Source organism: Podarcis muralis, chromosome 1 (genome assembly GCF_964188315.1).
Source record: "Podarcis muralis chromosome 1, rPodMur119.hap1.1, whole genome shotgun sequence".
NCBI lineage: Eukaryota > Metazoa > Chordata > Lepidosauria > Squamata > Lacertidae > Podarcis > Podarcis muralis.
Window position 1 is genome coordinate 45,393,784 of NC_135655.1, and position 19,794 is coordinate 45,413,577.

The 19,794-nt window shown below is 41.8% G+C and overlaps 1 protein-coding gene across 6 annotated transcripts in view; it reads left to right on the forward strand.

The window, feature by feature from the left end:
* Positions 1 to 19,794, forward strand: part of NUMB (NUMB endocytic adaptor protein) — a 60,731-nt gene that overhangs the window by 12,144 nt on the left and 28,793 nt on the right. The gene's annotated exons all lie outside the window — the stretch shown is intronic.

A 19,794-nucleotide genomic window follows, 5' to 3' on the forward strand; every position in this document is an offset into this window, starting at 1 on the left:
CTCCGCACGCCCCAAGCTTCGGGATTAGCGCGGCGCTTCGCTAGCCCTGGGAGAGCCCCGCGACGTCACGGGGCTCTCCCAGGGCTAGTGAGACCTTGCCGGCACCCAGAAGCTTGGGGCGCGCTGAGCTCCGCACGCCCCAAGCTTCGGGATTAGCGCGGCGCTTCGCTAGCCCTGGGAGAGCCCCGCGACATCACGGGGCTCTCCCAGGGCTAGTGAGACCTTGCCGGCACCCAGAAGCTTGGGGAGCGCTGAGCTCCGCACGCCCCAAGCTTCTGGATTAGCGCAGCGGTCCGCTAGCCATGGGAGAGCCGCGCGACGTCGCGGGGCTCTCCCACGGCTAGCGGAGACCTTTCCGGCACCCAGAAGCTTGGGGCGCGCTGAGCTCCGCACGCCCCAAGCTTCGGGATTAATGCAGCGCTCCGCTAGCCGTGGGAGAGCTGGGTCTCCCACGGCTAGCGGATAGCTTCCTGAAGCCTGGAGAGCGAGAGGGGTCGGTGCGCACTGACCCCTCTCACTCTCCAGGCTTCAGCGAAAGCCTGCATTCGCTCCATAGGACGCACACACATTTTCCCTTGCTTTTTAGGAGGGAAAAAGTGTGTCCTATGGTGCGAAAAATACGGTAGATGTTAGTTTACTAATCAGGATCGTAAAGCATCATAGAATCATAGACTTGTCAAGTTTGAAAGGACTACAAGGGTCATCTAGTCTAACCACGAATCTTCTGCCCAACGTGGGGCTCAAACCTACGATTTGCGATTAAGAGTTTCATGATCTGCTGATTGAGTTAGCCTGGCTGACCATTAAACCACTGTTCCTTTTTGGGTCATTACAGCTAACTATATTTTAATTAAACCAGTATGTATGTATGGTGTGTGTGTGCGTGCAAGGAGTGAGGAATATTGCTCATTCCCAGCTACGACGCTGTTGTATAGCAAGCTCGTAGTTGAGCATCTAAATTGTGCCTGTGTATACCAAATCTTTTGATCATGCTGCTTAGAAATACAGTAATTGACATAACATTTGGCATCCTGATAATTTCTGCATAACTGTTCACGTTCATAAGATTTTCCTGCCTTTTAACTGCGTTTGGTTGCTGCATCAGCCACATAAGCACATGGTTTTGGGGCAAGAGATAAGCACATGTTGCTGTAGATGAAGTGAATAGAAGATAGCCCGGGTGGGGGAGAGCTCTTGCAGAAAGGTAGGTAGAGCTGTTTACTTTATCTTTTGTCAGGGAAGTTTTTGATTTTCAAACTGTTCAGTCCCACAACACCTGTACTTCTTTTCTTGGTAGTTCTATACAGTGGTACCTCGGGTTAAGTACTTAATTCGTTCCAGAGGTCCGTACTTAACCTGAAACTGTTCTTAACCTGAAACACCACTTTAGCTAATGGGGCCTCCCGCTGCTGCCACGCCGCCAGAGCATGATTTCTGTTCTCATCCTGAAGCAAAGTTCTTAACCCGAGGTACTATTTCTGGGTTAGCGGAGTCTGTAACCTGAAGCGTCTGTAACCTGAAGCGTATGTAACCCGAGGTACCACTGTACTAAAAATCCAGGAATTGAAATGGCTAGATTGGTATACTTTGTCTGATACTCTTCTTGGTAAAGATGGATCATAAAATCGTGCTGATAGCAGTTAACCAGAAATAGCTGGAACTTTTGCCCTTTGGACCTTCTGTCTTTCACATTGTTCGTTCATTCTTTGACTAATCCTTAGCTTCCAAAGTTCGCACAAGTGGAGTGGGTGGAGTGGGGGAAGAGGAAAAAGGAATGGTGACATTCAAAACAGTGCAATAGTAAATTACTGCAGTTGCATGCTACTGATTGCCAGTGAATATACTGTGTGTTGAAGAGGGAAATGTGGTACAGATTAAATGAATATTGTGCTTTTGGCTATCACAGATTCATTCCTTGGTTGAATTCAAAGTAAATTTGCTGTCCTTTGAAATGCCTTGTGAAAAGGACAATTTCTTGACTTTCTTCTCCCTGGTTTAAGAACAGTTTCCTGATTTATTTGAATACTATGCTGTACACCAGTCTTTCCCAACCTGTGCTCTTCAGATGTTCTGGACTACAATTCCCATTATCCCTGAACAGTGGCCATGCTGTCTGGAGTTGATGGTTGCTGAGAGTCCCAACAGCACCTAGAAGGCTGCTGTATACTTTCTCTCCTTTCGGCAGTGCAGGCACATATCCAAAGTCTAAACAAGAGGCATATGCAGCAATATCCTGAAACTAGGAGCAAATTTGGGAACTTCAGGGGTCTAAAGGCACAAAGTTACAGCCCTCAGTCTCCTACAAATCAGCCTGGCCTTTGCTTACTGTAACATAAGTTGAGATGTGTTTCTAGATAATTTTAGAGATAATAAAAGTCTGTTGGTGAAGGTTACCTCCCCTTTAAGTTCACTGTGGCACTGAATTTAAAAGACCCCATTCCTTTTTAAACCAGTAGTTGCTGTGCAAAGAATATGAACAATGATGGCTTGAAAACGTTGCCCATGTTGAACCTGCTTATATCTATTTCATTGTTTACTTTAGAGGAGGTGATATGTTTAAGAGCAAACAATTCTGATACAAGGAAAGGCTGCAGCATTTGAAACTTCATAATTTAGAGAAAATGTGAGTAACGGGGGATATGATAGAGCAGGCTTCCTCAACCTCGGCCTTCTATATGTTCTGAGACTACAGTTCCCATCATCCCTGACCACTGGCCCTGCTAGCTAGGGATCATGGGAGTTGTAGGCCCAAAACATCTGCAGGGCCGAGGTTGAGGAAGCCTGTGATAGAGGGATATAAAATTGTGGATGGTGTGGAGAAAGTGAATAGGGAGAAGTTTTTTCTTCTCTCATAATACTACATAATAAGACTAGGGCATCCAATGAAGCTGAATGTTGAAAGATTCAGGACAGACAATAGAAAATACTTCACATAATGCATAGTTAAACGATGGAATTTTCTCCCACAAAAAGGCAGTGATAGTGATGAACTTGGATGGTTTTAAAAGAGGATTAAACAAATTCTTGGAGGATAAACCTATCAGTGGCCGCTAGCCACAATAGCTATCTCAGTATGGCTCTGAATAGTAGTTGCTGGGAATCACAGATGGGGAGACACTGTTCAGCTTGTGTCCTATTTGAGAGCTTCCCATAGGCATCTGGTTAGTCACTGAGAACATATCAGGTTGGCTTGATCCGGAAGAACTCTTATTACGTTCTTACTTTTGAACAGTGTGTGCTTGTTCAGAATTTTTTGTCTATTTATACATGGACTGTATTAAGTGAATATACATTTTTTCCAAACTTAGACTGTCACTTTGGCAAAAGTGTGACTTGCACTTGGATTCAGCAGTTGTAGAGGCTAAATCGTAGACAATGATGCTGAAAAAACTTGCATTCTTACCAAATGGAAATGTGCAGTTCACAAAACCAATAAACTTTCAGGGCTTTCTTCTCTCTCATTTGAAGTAAATCCCATGTGTCTAATATAAATCCACAATGTGTTTGTCTGTTCCAAGCTAGGTTATGATTCCATAATGTTCAACTCTGCAAGGCAATCTGATGAAAAAACTGAACCATAACTATCAAAAGCTTCTATTGTGCATAGGAGCTTATCGCATGTCTATGCAAAAGCATTTAAACCTCCTCTCAGTCTATGTCATGTGCATCTCTTCTGTGTTTTACTGCTAAACTGCAATGGCTGCCTGAGCAACCTCCTTTCAAAGGTGTGTTTATGCCAAGTAGGAAAACCAGCTTCTTTAGTTCCAGTATTTGCACTTGATTCTAGTTGTTGCAGGAATATATTCAGTACTTTCATTGCAGTGCATTTCTTCAGTAAAGCCATGTCTACCACCAGGAGACTTCCTGGCAGGTGGGGGGCAGCTGGGTACAAGATAAGCTCTGTACGGGTCTGTCTTTCTGGTACTTACAGTTTGCTTGCTTAGTTTTCTGGGATGCAACATTTACCTGCCTTAAATAATGCTTTCAGTTGCATTGTGAGCAATGTTCATTTCACAACTACTATACTGCAACTTGCAGTGATGACTCGCAAGTCTCCAAAACCACACAGGAACAGCATTTGCCCATAGCCACCAAACTGCAAGAAAACTTCCGACCAAATCAGCCGTGTTCACTGAAGAACTTTATGCAGTCAGGTCTTAAATTGCACATTTCCTGGACTTGAGGTGGTGGTGGGAATTGTTGTTTTAGCGGAGGTTTGGTGAACCTTTTTCAACATCAGGACTGAATTCTTTTGTGGGGAATTTTCTGGCAGCCACCATGGCAGTGGTGGTTATGGCGAGAAGCAAAAGTCAGCCAATCAGTGGATGTGCTCTTAACCTTTGTACAGTAGACTACATTCTAGCCACGCTAGCAGGTGTTTTCCACCAACCCACACAAACATTGCTCACTTTAGACAAGCCGGAGGCATTATTACAGTTCAGAGACACATCCCTGACAGGAGAAAAACACTTGAGGACAGAGTGGAGCCAGAGGTGTTTGGAAGGTGGCCTGGGCAGAGGCATGGCTTACAGAGAGGCCTGGATAGCCACAATTTGGCCCCTAGACCTGAGGTTCTCTAACCCTAGTTTACACCTTGGATTAATTTGGGTTCAGGTCATAGCTATTTCTTTGGTGACCATGTACAGCTTCAAGATGGCTGAAAAACAGTGTCCCTAGGAACATACTTGGTGCCTTTTTTTTTTACTTTGAGTAATTGTAGCAAATCTCAACACATCAATATATAAAGGCTTGGAACTTAACTTTCAAGCAGTTTGTAGACCTAAAACAATTTACTTGTAAACTGAGCTCTGCTGCAGTGTACATTTCCCTAATGGGTATTGGTGTCTAGTGGGCAGGATTTTCTTGTCATCCTCCTAGATCAGCTTTTCAAACATAACCAGAGCAACAAAGACCAAAAAGACCATTAGATCTTAACAGCCCCCAGTCAGTTCTCCTGAGCTTGATAAAAAGTATTTGAAGCTTAAATTGTTTTGTGCTTGTCAGACAATTGATCCAATTACTTAAAAAGCATTTCCCCAGAACTTTAACTGAGGCGCCGGCAGGCTGTGCGGTGATTAGCATATAATATAACTAGAAAAATAAATAGCTGTCTTTGAAACTTTTAAGCATTCTGTTTGTCATGTAAGTTTTTACGGCTAAACAACGTGCTAAGCATACAGTGGTGCCTCGCAAGACAAAATTAATTCGTTCCGCGAGTTTTGTCGTCTTGCGATTTTTTTCGTCTTGCGAAGCACGGTGTCGGGAAAGTTTTGGAAAAGCTTCAAAAATCACCAAAGTCTTTAAAAACCTCAAAAAAGGCTACCACACCGCGTTCTATGAGTTGCTCCTCGAAGTCAAGTCGCAACTGTATTAACGGTGTTAAGAAAAAGGAAACAAACTTGCAAGACGTTTCTGTCTTGCGAAGCAAGCCCATAGGGAAAATCGTCTTGCGAAGCAGCTCAAAAAACAAAAAACCCTTTCGTCTAGCAAGTTTTTTGTCTTGCGAGGCATTCGTCTTGCGAGGCACCACTGTACTTGCACTCATTCTTAGAGGTTTTTGGTATGGATAGGGAAGATCAGGTGCATGTAAGCTTTGCCTTGTTTTATGGAAATTGGCCAATGTAGGCAAGCAATAGAAGAAACTAATAAGGATGTGCATAGACCACAAAATTTGGTTTAAACTCCAATATGACACTTTCACTATTGGGAAATGAAAAAAAAAACAGTGATACTTCTTCACTCTTCTGCAAAAACTTGCAGGCATAGTAAGTCCTATATACTAGATAAAATCTGCTAAATTACAAGCCACTTAGTCTGGGTGGGATCTTTTTCGCTGGTCACCTTTAAAGGTTAACTTTTATTTATGGGTAGAATTGGAAAGAATTTGGTGGCAAAGGTCACTCCTTCTAAGGGGATGAATCCTGCCAAACTTCAGAAGTGATAGCTTCGGTGGTTTTCCTGCAAGACTGCCATTACAGTTTAGGAGTGTCTAAAAATGGAATCACTTACTCTAGTACTTTGTGGGTAATAGGTCTGAAAACTGCCGACATGAAAGAGATGTCCCTGGTTAAGAAATCTGCCAAATTGCAGACAAATATGTCATGAGGCTTTTCCACTAGGCATCTTTTTAAAGTTGATTTTTCAATGGGAAGAACTAAAAGAGATTTGCTTAAACCATGGTTTAAGGAGCCATTTGGTGCCTAGCTTATATATCTGAGTTTTTAACACTGATTACAAATCTGGCAAAGGCTGTTACACATAAATGTCTGTTTAATGCATAATGTTAAAAAGTAACAGTTGGCTTTAACCATGGTTTGTTTGCCTAATTTTCGTGTCACTTCTGTGAATACCCTTCAAATGAAAATGCTGGGACACACACACACAGCTCAACAACTTTGGTCAGTACAATGGGTAGATCATTGCCATTTTTTTTTAGTGGGAATAGATCGCAGTCTCTTGGAAGTTGGACATCCCTGCTCTAAACTAATTAAGTTTGTTACTTATATAAAGTATACAGCATAATTTTGAATACTTAACTATTGCTTGCTGGGGAAATCTGGTTTGGTGAATTGGAATGGCTTGCAGTGTGTGGTGTAGTTTAATTGCTGGACTAGAGATGTTTGTGAAGGATGGGACAACTTTGTTTCTGGAAATGCAGAAGATCAGGACAGCAGTTCTCCTGAATGTAAAAAAATATGCTAGTATCATGCTTTCTTGACAAAAGAGCAAGTCAGTAATACAGTAGTGTTTCAGTGTCAAGACTGATGTGAATAAAAATGAGATCCCTTTCCTAATTGGATTTCATATACTATATCTGGTCACCAATGTGCTTGAACCCCAGAAGATGATACCCAGAGAAAAGTCTCTGATGAGCCCAGTGACTAGGCAAATTGGTATGGGTGAAGGTGGTCATAGTTGAACCAACCATTACTTGAAAATGTCTTCTGTTTGAGGGGAATTATCCTAATTACAAAATCTCACACTTTTAAGACATTAATCCTATTCTGTTTTGCACTTTTTAGCCTGTAGCTTAGCATGAGCGAATGAGTCATTCTCCATTTGAAATTTAATTGCTTCTTGAGATATTTTTACAAATGAGTTAAAATAGCCATGTTGACATGTGAGCAGGATTATTCTTGAAGTCAGGCAAGCTCATATTTTTGTATTACCTTCTAAATTAGCTGGTAAATGCCAATACTGAAAATAACTGATACGGTTTTTGGAGAGCCCCATTGAATCTGATTTTCAGCTGGAGTTATAGCTGTGTAACTCAGAGCAAGCACGCTCCTGATAACATTGACCTGTGTCATTAATTATTGTATGTTTCATGATGAAGAGGTGTCCTGATAGAATAGGCAGTGAAATAATGGAGACGAAAGGGGGGGGGGGGTACGTCTGCTGCAGAAGACACAAGCTGTCTATTAAAGCATAGTGGAACCTCTGTGACAAAACACCCAGTGAAGCAGAAAACTGACCCACTTAACTGTTGGCATAGAACTTTGAATTTGTTAAGTGCTGGCATGATTCTATGATACTTGAGGTTTGGAAAAAAGTCTTAATAGTTTTAAGTTCTAAGTGAACTTTGAAAACGGTGTGCTTGCGACAGAACACTTGGAAAGTAGTTTATACAGTCTGACATGCGAAAATTTGAGGTTAGGTATTTAAATTAAAAAAATTAAGATTCCATCTATTTGGATGTAACTGGGTTAATTTTGTCCTCTACCTCGTTTTATAATTTATACATCAGATTGTGTGCATGCATGACTACCACAGCCCTATGCCTATCCTTTGGAATCCTTTGAAAGTGGGAGCAGATTCAAAGTGGGTGAAGACATTACTTTACTACTTGCTACCTTGAGTGGAAGGGAGGGGGAAGGAGGAGGAGCCACTGTCACACACACATACATCCTTATCTTGGGGGGGCTGCTATAACACCTAGTTCCTTCAAAGCAACCAAGACTGATTTTCTGGGAGCAGATTAGAGTCTTTATCAAATCTCAGCTGTCTGATTGAGAAAAGGAAATGCTCTAAGCAAGACAAGGATACACAAGAGAGAGTTACCTAAAGGAAACTAGCCTTGGCTATATTCTCTGACCAGCAGGCAGCATTGGAGTTCTGGTGTGGAGTGGCGTGGAACCTGCTTCATGGCAGGCTTGAATCTATGGAGTGGCCCCAATTTCCTAGAAGTCTAGGAGGAGAAAAGGGAGCCAAGTATGAGAGTACTTGCTGAATTTCTCAGTCATTATTACAGAGGTGATTATAGCTGACTGCCTCATTTTCACTGCAAGCTACTTGTGGTAAGAATATATTTCCCCTTTCCAATCTGTGAAGCAAATTTTACATGTAATTGTTAGTTGTGCTCAGGGTTCTGTGGTAGTTAATGAGTGATCAGAAGAGTTAAATGCCATCTTGGGGAAGTCTCTCAGTGGTCAGGAAATGACAACATAGAATTCATTTGTTTTAAAATCTTAAATATTTATCTAGAGTAGGGCTTTCAAAATGTCTTGGCAAGGTCTCATTCCAGATATTCAGGCTTTGTGCGAGCTTCTTTTCATCTCCAAAACCCAATAGCTTCCATTCTACCTTGAACTTTAGTAAAAAAAATCTGTTCTGGAGTTTCTGCATGCAGAGGCATTGCATCAATACAAAGAAACATATCAAAACAATTATAGCATGCAAGTAAGTAGCCTTTGATGGCATACAGTGTAACAGAATTGTATATACTCACTTTGTAATGCAACTTTTAGCAACATTTTATTGGTGTAAATCACTTGGACCCTATATATTCATAAGTACCTATGGTGCTGTGGGTTAAACCACAGAGCCTAGGACTTGCTGATCAGAAGGTCGGTGGTTCGAATCCCCATGACGGGGTGAGCTCCCATTGCTCGGTCCCTGCTCCTGCCAATCTAGTAGTTCGAAAGCACGTCAAAGTGCAAGTAGATAAATAGGTACCGCTCTAGCGGGAAGGTAAATGGCGTTTCCATGCGCTGCTCTGGTTCGCCAGAAGCGGCTTAGTCATGCTGGCCACATGACCCGGAAGCTGTATGCCGGCTCCCTTGGCCAATAAAGCAAGATGAGCGCCGCAACCCCAGAGTCGGTCACGACTGGACCTAATGGTCAGGGGTCCCTTTACCTTTACCTATGCACCAAATAAAAGCAAATTTGTTTTCCCAGGCTTTTAAGAATTGCAAAGTAAGCTCCTCCCCCCAACTTGTATAGTAAAATCAAACTGCTCTATTTAAATTGTCTGCTGCAGCATTATTTTACTTGATCATGTTATAATATTTTTGTTTTGTACTACTCTGCCCAGGGAATGTAAAATTACATTGAAGGTGCAGGATGTAAAATTATGTAAATATGACTTCCTACACCACTAATTTTCTTGGTGTAATTTATTGCAGAGGTAGCCAACATAGCACCCATTTACCCCAGCATAGTTAATGGTCTGAGATGATGGGAGCTTTAGTCCAACATTTAGAGGGGGGCACCTCTTGTGTGATCCTGGTGTATTTGGTAATGTTAGGCATAAAGACAACATAAGGTTTATGAATGAATCATATGTGAATGTATAAACTTCTAGGGAGCAGTCCAAACCCAAGATCCACTGTGTTGAGCAGAGTTTGATATAGGCAGATCTCTGGCTCAGGAGGTACTCAGCTGTTTGAAGCACTGATTATGGCTGATCTAGAGAGATGGCTGATCTAGAGAGATGCCAACATAAGCCCTCCATCCTGACTCAACTGGGGCTCAACTGGCTGAGCTAAAGTTGACTGAGCCCAAGGTTGAGGTGGGGGTAAGTCCCCCCCCCCCCCCGTAAAAGAATCTTTTGGGCTGAGGGCAGGGCAGGGGGAAGGCTTACATCACTCCAAACGCTATTCACCTCAGTCACATGACTTAGCAATCCAGCAGAAGCAGGTGGTGTATGTCAAACTATTTTAAAAGCTGTTTCCCCTCTGCCAGGTTTGGGCTGACTAATCTAGCAGAATGGAGTTTGGAATTAGGGTAAATTACACTGGCATAATGCTGGCTCCTTGTAGTTTGGATTGCTGTTAGTTTTGGAATAAGACGTTTTAACCTGGGCACAATATCTGGGAAAGTGTAATAGCAAGTTGGCAGTAGCTATCATTGCTAAGAGGACTTGTATAACAAAAGCTATCAGTAATGAAACATACCAAATGGATAGTTCTTGCTGGATTTAATAGTCTCATCAAGTAATGGGTGAACTTGTCCCAGTCAGGCTCAAAAATTGAATAGTCTTGGAAAATAGCTGCCTGGTGCTCATTTCAGATTATCAAACCCCCCCCCCCCAATGATATCACCGGAAAATGATCAGGTCCAGTCACTCTTCCACAAGAGTCCAAATGTTGGGGTGTTGCAAAATGTAGTTACTGACATGGGTCAGTGGTGTGGGAAAAGTCTACTTTTCTCCATTCCTTGCAGCTCTCTAGCAGCATGCCAGACATTTGGGGAGAGAGCTGGGAGAGTAGTCTTGCTTCACTGCTGGAGCAACAAAAATGTAAGAGGGAGCTTAGAACCAGTGAAGGGTAGTTGAGTTGGAGGCAGGGACAAAGGGAGGACTTAGGTTCCTCTCCAGCTTAGATTTTAGACCAGATTGATTGCTTTGTACTGAGGCTAGCAATTAAGCTTTTCTTGGGCTTATATCCCAAACACTGCTCGGATAAGTCTGATAAATCAAAAGTCTCACCCTAAAGTGCAGTTGCATGGGCTAACCATTTGTCAGTTAACCCTGTTGGAAGAGAATACTGCAGTGAATTAATTTGGTGGAAATAGTAAAGCAGCCCATTTTAAATCAAGATTTACCATATGTCCTGCATTCCATGTGTCCTCTTACAATCTACTTTCTCATTATACCATTATATACTTTTATTGTTGAGTAGTATGTTTTACTACATTTCTGTATGAACCTGTACAAAGACATTATAAAGTGTTTCATTTTGCTGACTCCAAGCTAATACTAGTTTAACTTCTGAGGGCATGCTTGTTTCATAACCATTCTTTTCTGAAATGTTTGTCCTACGAGCAGAGACTTATGATCTTTCTGATCTCTTCATTAAAAAAGGGATATAGTGTCAATACTGTGTAATCAGGGGCAGTTCCTGAATACTTTTATAATGCCTTATCTGTTATTGAGCAGTATGTGGCTGCTAATATTCAGTAGAAATATATATTAACTACTTGTTTCACCACCATCATGCATAGTTTTGACAGACATTGCAGTACAAATAATTTTTAAAGTGGGTGGCTTCCCAGTATCCCAGGAGATACATGGGAGGGAGATATTCCTAATATATACTGAGACAGATAATTTAGAGCTTTAAAGGTCAAAGCAACATCTTGAATGGCATCTGGAAGCCAGCAACATTGCAGTTGCTGCAGGTACTGTTATGTGACCCTGCTATCCTGTATCAGGCAGGAGGCAAGTTATTGCATTTTGTCCAAGCGTAAATTTTCCAAATGCTTTAAGGCAATCAGATGCCATGTTGTGTAAAGATTCCTTCTGTCTAGATATAGCAGACTGAATGCAGATAGTAAAAGACTTGTGTTGGCCATATCTCTCACTCATTTAACTAATATCAGAGGCAGAGCCAAAATCTCTCCTGGACTGCAAGCATAATTGACAAATGACAGCAGATTAATCAAATACACCTCACTGTCCCCTGCAATATAAGGGTCGGGTGACTTCTGTTTCAGTGTTTCTGAAGAAGTGTGCATACACACTAAAGCTTATACCAAGAACAAACTTGGTTGGTCTCTAAGATGCTACTGGACAATTTTTTTATATATGTCCCCTTCAATCTGAGGACTAAAATGAATTTTATCTGTAATCAGCTTTAGCCAAAGTACAGGTAAAGGTAAAGGTACCCCTGCCCGTACGGGCCAGTCTTGACAGACTCTAGGGTTGTGCGCCCATCTCACTCAAGAGGCCGGGGGCCAGCGCTGTCCGCAGACACTTCCGGGTCACGTGGCCAGCGTGACAAGCTGCATCTGGCGAGCCAGAGCCGCACATGGAAACGCCGTTTACCTTCCCGCTAGTAAGCGGTCCCTATTTATCTACTTGCACCCGGGGGTGCTTTCGAACTGCTAGGTTGGCAGGCGCTGGGACCGAACAACAGGAGCGCACCCCGCCGCGGGCATTCGAACCGCCGACCTTTCGATCGGCAAGCCCTAGGCGCTGAGGCTTTTACCCACAGCGCCACCCGCGTCCCTAAAAAGTACAGGTATCAGACCTGAAATAAGAACTTAAACTGACACTCGTAGATTTGATAAAAATTGAATTGTCTGATTGACAGGGTGATGATGATAACCCCATAACAGACCTATGAATCATGACATTTAGCAATTTCATAGAGATGTTCAAAGGGGCAAGGTAGATTTTTGGAGCACTCCTCTTATCAGCTTCTAGGAAGCTGATTCATTTGCCCATCCCCACACCAAAAACGACCTGCAAAACGAATAACAACAACCTAAGACGGAGCCAGTTATACCTGCTAAAACCTGCAGATTAATCAGTAGAACTGACTATTCCTAGTATCCAAGGTTGCTGGGGAGAGGTTTAATACAGTCAAGTTTTTCCTCCTGTTAATATTTTAGATGTACTGTATATTGGTCAGGTTACCTGAGTGTAATCCAGTGCAGCACATGTGTGGTCAGTTGTGCCTGTAAAACTGGGAAGCAGATCAGGGTTTGCTTGGCAGATGTGAAGTTCTGTGCCATCTCCAAGGAAGGGAGTCTTGGGATGTGTATCAAAACTCCTCCAAAATGATCATTCCGACTGACTTAATGCCATGCCTAAGACCCCCTGTGTCACTCTAGTCAAATGCCAGGCACAAGACCATTTGTCAGAACAGTCCAGAAGTCTGATAGGAATTGAGTGGTAAAAGGTAAAGGACCCCTGGACAGTTCAGTCAAACCTGACCATGGGATGTGACGCTAACCTTGTTTCAGGCCGAGGGAGCCAGTGTTTGTCCACAGACAGCTTTCTGCATTATGTGGTAGAGTGGCTGATGGCATAAGATTCAAAGTTGACTGTATTCTGTAGTGACTGCCTATACATAAAGAATATCAACTGCCTTTGAAACACCACCCTGGTGCTGCACCAAGTACATAGCCAGAACCAATGGTCGATATATATGAGGTAGGCAGCCTCCTACCATATGAGGTTATGAAGTTCTGCTGCTTTGTTTATTACTGATCTTGCATGAACAAGCTAGAAAAGAATTAGTTCCATCCTTTTGGCTGAAGGGATGATTGAAGTGTTTCTTAGTACACATGTCTGAGATCAGTGCTTTTTTCCTGAGGTACTCAAGGGTACACAGTACTGGCACACACAAACCCAACCAATGTTAACAGTGTGGCATTTACTGTAGCAACTTCATGGTGAGTAACAACACCTTTCCCCCCCTTTTCTTTTTTTAAAAGCACAGTTTGAGATGCTTTTTACTCCTAATACTCATGTGCCATTCACTTTTCCAATTGTGACCCTCTTGGTTTCCTTCTCATGCATGTTGTTGACTAATTCCTGGTTCTGTTGAACTCCCTGAAGTGATTTCTGTACTCGAGTGGTAATCCTTACCCTTAAGGGCTTTAAGTCCCCTTGCTGCAAGAGAGATCTAAGAATAGAATGTTGGGCTTCACTTTTTAGGCTGTTTTACAGTAATGTGTTTTTATCCAGTCATATCTAAGGTTCCTGCTAGCTGAGAAACCAAGAGTTCAGATGTTCTGGAACTGAACTTTATGGCATAGATACTAGCTGAGTATTTTCTAGGATCCTGACTTCTGCATTCAAAGCTCTTAAACAACTTTTAAAATCCCTGCAAGGAAGCTGGAGGGGCCAGCCAGATGGAGATGTCAGGCACCAACCTGGCACCCAGAGATCTCTGCCTGGTCAGAGTTGGACACATGCCAGTCTCAAAGTGCGCCTGGCACCTGATTAATTTCAAACACTGATTTGAGGCAAGTAGCAATTGTTCCAAGAATCTTAAGTTGTCAAGTCCTCTGTCCAAGCTACACTCCATAGGTGGATTGGTTCCTAACAATTATCAGTCCACAAAAGAACTTTGTACTTACTTACCAAGCTGCCTGCAGCAGATAAAAACATGTATTCAAAGGACAGGTAAAACTTTAGACCAACCACACACACTGCTCCAGATCCGTTTCTCCTGGATAAATATGATTGGCCTTTGTACCTTGAATATATAAAGATAAAACTTCTGCGAGGACTGAACACTTGTTCTAATGGAATGATTTGATTTTACCACTTCTGTTTTTAAAGCTGATGAATCTCTCACGTACAACTTTTTTTCTCTTGCTTTTACTTATAAAAATTCCACTGTGAGAAGCAGTATTCTAAAGTTCTAGTTCCAGTTTTATTCACTTGGGAAAGTTTGAAACTCATGTGGTGGTAGTGAAATGCATTTTAAGATATTTTTTGTGGCAGAGGCTTTCATAGTAAAGTCATGGTTTAAGGGTCACCATACACTTTAGAACACCCAGATACAATTTTTGAGTTTGTATCTGATTTTAAAGGTTAATGGAAACACATGGCAGACTAAAGAAATCAAAGCCACAATTCAAGCTAAAAATAGTTAGCTAAGCAGAAATAATAATAATAATTTAAATAAAAATAGACCTTAAACCTGCAGTTTTGTATATGTTGCACCCATTTCATTTGGAACAGATGCTCTTGCTATTTGCCTGGACAGACTGTGTACTGTGAATAATGCTCTTTTGCGCAGGGCTGTTTTTCATGTCATCTGAACATGGACTTGTGGTGTGCTTCCCGCCTAACAAATCACAAGCAATAGTCAACGTTTGTTCTTGGCTTGCTGCTTGTGGCTTGATAGTGGACTATAGGGAGCAGAATCCACAGCTCCATACCGTATGAGAACCTGCATATTCATTAGGTGAGCCGAGCATTCTTCTTGTGCTTGAGGACATTGGGCTTTTTGCTCTCCAGAAGCAAGTTCATGATGGCAGATTTATGTAATACTATTTTTCATTTCATAATGAAATGAAACGAACTCTAAGGATAAATACTTCTGCCCAGCTGCCTTTCATTTACCTTCTGTGGCAGACAGGAGGGGTTTGTGAGGGCAGAGTTTGAGTGGAACGGGTAGGAGAAGCTTGAAGTGTGTAGAGCTGATGGAAGAAGGTGCAATGGGAGTGGCTTGGTAGAGGGAGCAGGAATTGTACTATTCTGACTCCCTGGAGGCACCAGCTACCCCTGTCCAAACCCTTCTGTTGACTTTGGCTGTTCAGTAAGCCTGCAACTTACACACATTTAACTTCTGCACATTTAGCTTTACGCACTCAGAAATTGTAAAAAAATTAAAAGGGGGCAGTTGTCTGGGGAACAAAGTCTTTGGCAATCCTGTCAGCTAAGGCCCGGGGGCCAGATCTAAGGCCCGGGGGCCAGATCTGGCCCAATCGCCTTCTAAATCTGGCCGGCGGACGGTCCTGGAATCAGCGTGTTTTTACATGAGTAGAATGTGTCCTTTTATTTAAAATGCATCTCTGGGTTATTTGTGGGGCATAAGAATTCATTCGTTGTTGTTTTTTTCAAAACATAGTCCGGCCCCCTACAAGGTCTGAGGGGCAGTGGACCAGACCCCTGCTGAAAAATTTGCTGACACCTGCTATTGTGTTTTGACTATACTCAATTTTGGCTTTTGCACGCTCCCCAGAATGTAACCCTTGCGCAAGTTGTGGGCACGATCCTGTTAAAATGTTTCTGAGCAAAAGTTGCATGGTATGTTGATAACCTAAAGCAGAGGGAATGTCTAGTAACTAGTGGTAAAGGCAATTGAGTTCTTACATGTATTGTTCCTGTTAAGTTCTTAACAGCATGCAGCTGTTTGGCTTTGGCAAGCGGTAGAACTCAGGGTGTGGTTCTAAAATACACAGTCTTTAAGTTATTGGCACTACTACAGCTTTTTCTTCTTTAGAATTCAAAACTGAGCATGCCTTTATGTTTAAGTCTCTAAAACTTGAAAAATGTGTGCCATCAAGCTGCAGCAATCAGTATTGACTCTTGGATCATCTCAACCTGTAATGATAAGGAAGAATAGGGTTGTATTGTTACTACTACAGTTTTTTAAAAGAACTTTTATGCTATTATGTTTCTTACAGAAGATGCATAAAATGCTAAATAAAAGCGTGTGCCATAGAAGAGCTTTCTGTAAAACCTGGCAGACTGAAGAGTAACAGATTTTTATCATATATAGCTTGGGCCAAAAATGAATAGCTTTTTCAAAAAGCTACTTGATGTAGAGATGTGAAAGTTTTGCTACAACTTGTGGCTGGAAAGGGGATCAAGTTAGGCTTGTATATAAGCCTGAAAAAACGAAGACAAAAAGCAATTAAAAGTTTTGTTTTCCTTTGTAAAATCTGGAGCTTGTAGCAAACCATCTGTTGCCCTGGAATAACCCCTTAATTCATTTAAACCATTTTTGTGTGCACATTCAAGAAGTGTCTCTGAGGCTGAAATAACTATAAAGGGGTTGGGGTGGAGAGGCTGGTGAAATAATGGAATTGGATTCCTCTCTGTGTTCCTGCTCTGAAGTTGTGAAGGATATAGTACAGCTGTAAGTTTCCCTAGACTACTTTTCTCTAGGTTTAGTTGTCCATTCTTTCCTCCTGCCTACTGAGAGTCACTGAGTCCAAGTTAAATGTTTGACCTTTTTTGTAACTATTAAATCATATGTCCTGGGCTAGTCTTCCATTTTACTACTTGCCTAATTCTTTGGACAACAAATGGCAATCAGTTTTGAAAGTAGTTTGGCAGCACTAGTATTACTTGAGAGGAAGACCGATGTTCTGCTAGTGAAGGGGATGTGGGGTGCATTTTTAGAAGTGCAGATAAAGGAAAAGTTGTCGAATACTTAAGAGTAGTTATGATTAAAAGTAAATCAAAGTTGGTTGAAATCCATAATCTTTGGTTTCTGTTGCAGTACATAATGTTTTCTTGTTCTGGAGTTCAGGGAATAGTTTCAACATAATTTGAAGAAGCTGCTCTGGAGTTACATGAGATGTGTCTTAAATTGTTGCATTTTGCTGGATGGACTATGCAGATATGCATTTTTTTTTTTAAGTGAGAGAGGAATAAGGTGAAAAGAGGTTGATGGTATTCCAGAGGAGGGAGTATTCTATCTAGCTGTTCACAAACTTACTTCTAAGTAACAGGAAAATTTCAGCTTCTTATAGTGAGAGAACTTGGAAAAAAAATATGTGCTGCTTCTATGTTTCCTTTGTTTGTGATCTTGCTCCGATAGTTTCAGTTCTTACATGTCTAGTTGTGACTGAGAATTTAACTTGGTCAAGCTCTCAAATCCTATTCAACAAGATTGTGGTGGTAATAGATCAGCTGTTCTTGTGTTATGGAAGGATAGTTCACTGCACTTCAAACTCCAATAGTTCGCATCATTCATAGCCTTGACACCTCTATCTGAAAAGCCAGGTTGCAGAGATAGGTGAAATCCATTTTTATCAAATCCATTTGCTATAATCCTCCCGTTACCTGCCAGTTCACTTTTTTAAGCTTTAAAGCTTATTGATGAGCTCTGTGTGTCCCTGCTGTTGAAGGCTGTGACCGGTGGATATCCAAACTTCTCAGTTCAAATGTTAAATATTGCACAACAGTACTGTGTTGGTAATAACCTCAGATATTCTGACAAGGTCCTGGTTCTAACAGTGTCCTTTGTGCTGACACTGCCTCATTTATAGTTCTGTCCATGCAACACACATGAGTGGCAAGGGCATGTTGAATCCCACAGTTAAGAAGCTTCCTTTACCTTGTGATTCACTAACTGAGTAATCTTAACTGTGTGCAGGTGCAGAGTTAATTTTGGACTGGTGCAGCAGAGTGGCCCATATTGGGTAGCTCTAAGGAAGATGGACTGGTTTCAGATCCAGTGGATCCCTAGCTGGCTCTGCTCATCCCCAAAATGCCAATGGAAGTTTCACAACAGCCTGCAATTTTGGGTGCAGCAGGGTCTTTTTGCAGCAGCAAAGGGAAACCTCTGTTAAATCCCAGCCCCTACCAGCAGCACATAGTTGTTCTTCCCATCCTCAGTAATAGTATCTTCTGGCCACCAGGCATTTCATGCTGACTGCAGAAGTCATAATATATGCACTGTCTTCTGAAGCTGGGTGACGTACTGATTCAGGCCTGATGTCCACATATCACTAAACCATGATTTGTTCAGCCACAGTGTTGCTTGTTTGGCTACTCCACCCCAGATGTTCAGCAAGATAAAAATCATGAAGAAAGAACCGCTGGACAACAAAATAAGCTTGGAAGAAACAAGCAGTGCCTTGTCTGATTGTCTGTAAGATGGCTTGTGATTTGAACATGCCACAGTTGAAACAAACCATGGTTTAGCATTCTGTGCAGACGCAGCCATTGTGGGTGGAGAGAAACCATTTAGTATATGCTAGGCAGTTCTGTATTTGCAGAAGGGCAATGCCTGTATCTTCGCTATGGAAGTTATCTGGGGTGTATCCATTCATCTCGGATAACAAGGCATGACACAACATGTGCCTATTGATGAATTAGAAACCAGTGGAAAAAACTGCCCGTTCATCTTCCTTCTCTGAAGGCTTCAGTCTGAGCAGTTCAGCAGCTATGTTAATAGCTTTCAATGAAACAGTCTGGTCTCTGAGCAATAAACAGTCTTTCGGCAGCTTTGACCAGGTGCCATTTGATAAATTTGCTTCATAGTTTGTTCACCTTGGAATATACTTGAACTCAACAGATGAATTCATTGTGTCTTGACATGTTTAACATATTCTGCTAAAATGTTAGGCTTGGGGGGGATTCTGTTTATTAAGTTGTTTACCAGCATGTTGTTAAAACAGATAGGTTCAAACATATGTGCTGTTAAGATACTCTTCATAACAATCACTTGTAATAGCTTGGCTTCTACTCCATACATGATGCAATTGTTATAGTAACTGAGAGGGTATCCTATCATTTACTGTACAATTAATGATCATTTGCTGCCAATTATATTTTAGCTTTATTGGTTTGGATTGCAATGGCTGCAGAGCTATGGTGCTGAAAGCATTTTCAGGGGCTAACCTGCATCTTTTAATAATAAGATAGATTTTCACTTCTGGGGTTCAGACACTACCAAACTGTGTACCAAAGTTGCTTCCTGTGCTATAAACTTCCTGTCATCAGATCATGAAAGGCACCCCAGGTAATAACTAGGAATTCATACGTGGGTGGAAGTGTTTGCTTTGGCAAGCAGCCTTAGTAACACCAGCATACCCAGGATGCTGGCAGACTGCTTTCAATACTTGACATTGCTGGGATACTGAAGAGTAACTTACTGGCTTGCTAGAAGGTAAATGTACCATCTGAAAAAGTCAGTGACAGGTTGTTTTGAAATTGATATTGGGTTTATGTTCACCTTAGTCCTTCAGTAATGTTACATAACCCAAAAGGGTTATCAATTGCATCCATAAATCTTTTGTTTTAAAGAATTAACATGGGCTGAATGGCTAGGTAAAGGTAAAGGGTAATAGCTATAAATGCATTCTAATATAAAATAGCCTAAGTACTGAGGTAAATACTAATTTCCATAGATTGTCAAAATATAAATTTCATTAGCTATAATGTTTGTTGCTTAATTCATTAAGGAGTCTAGCAGGTCAGCTATGAAGCTATTCACAGTGGTGACCTCTGTCAAGCTTCATATTTTGGTATTGTGCTGGTCCATGCTTTCTTTTGTGGGAAATAGTGACTTTGAACGTGCAGAACTGTATGGG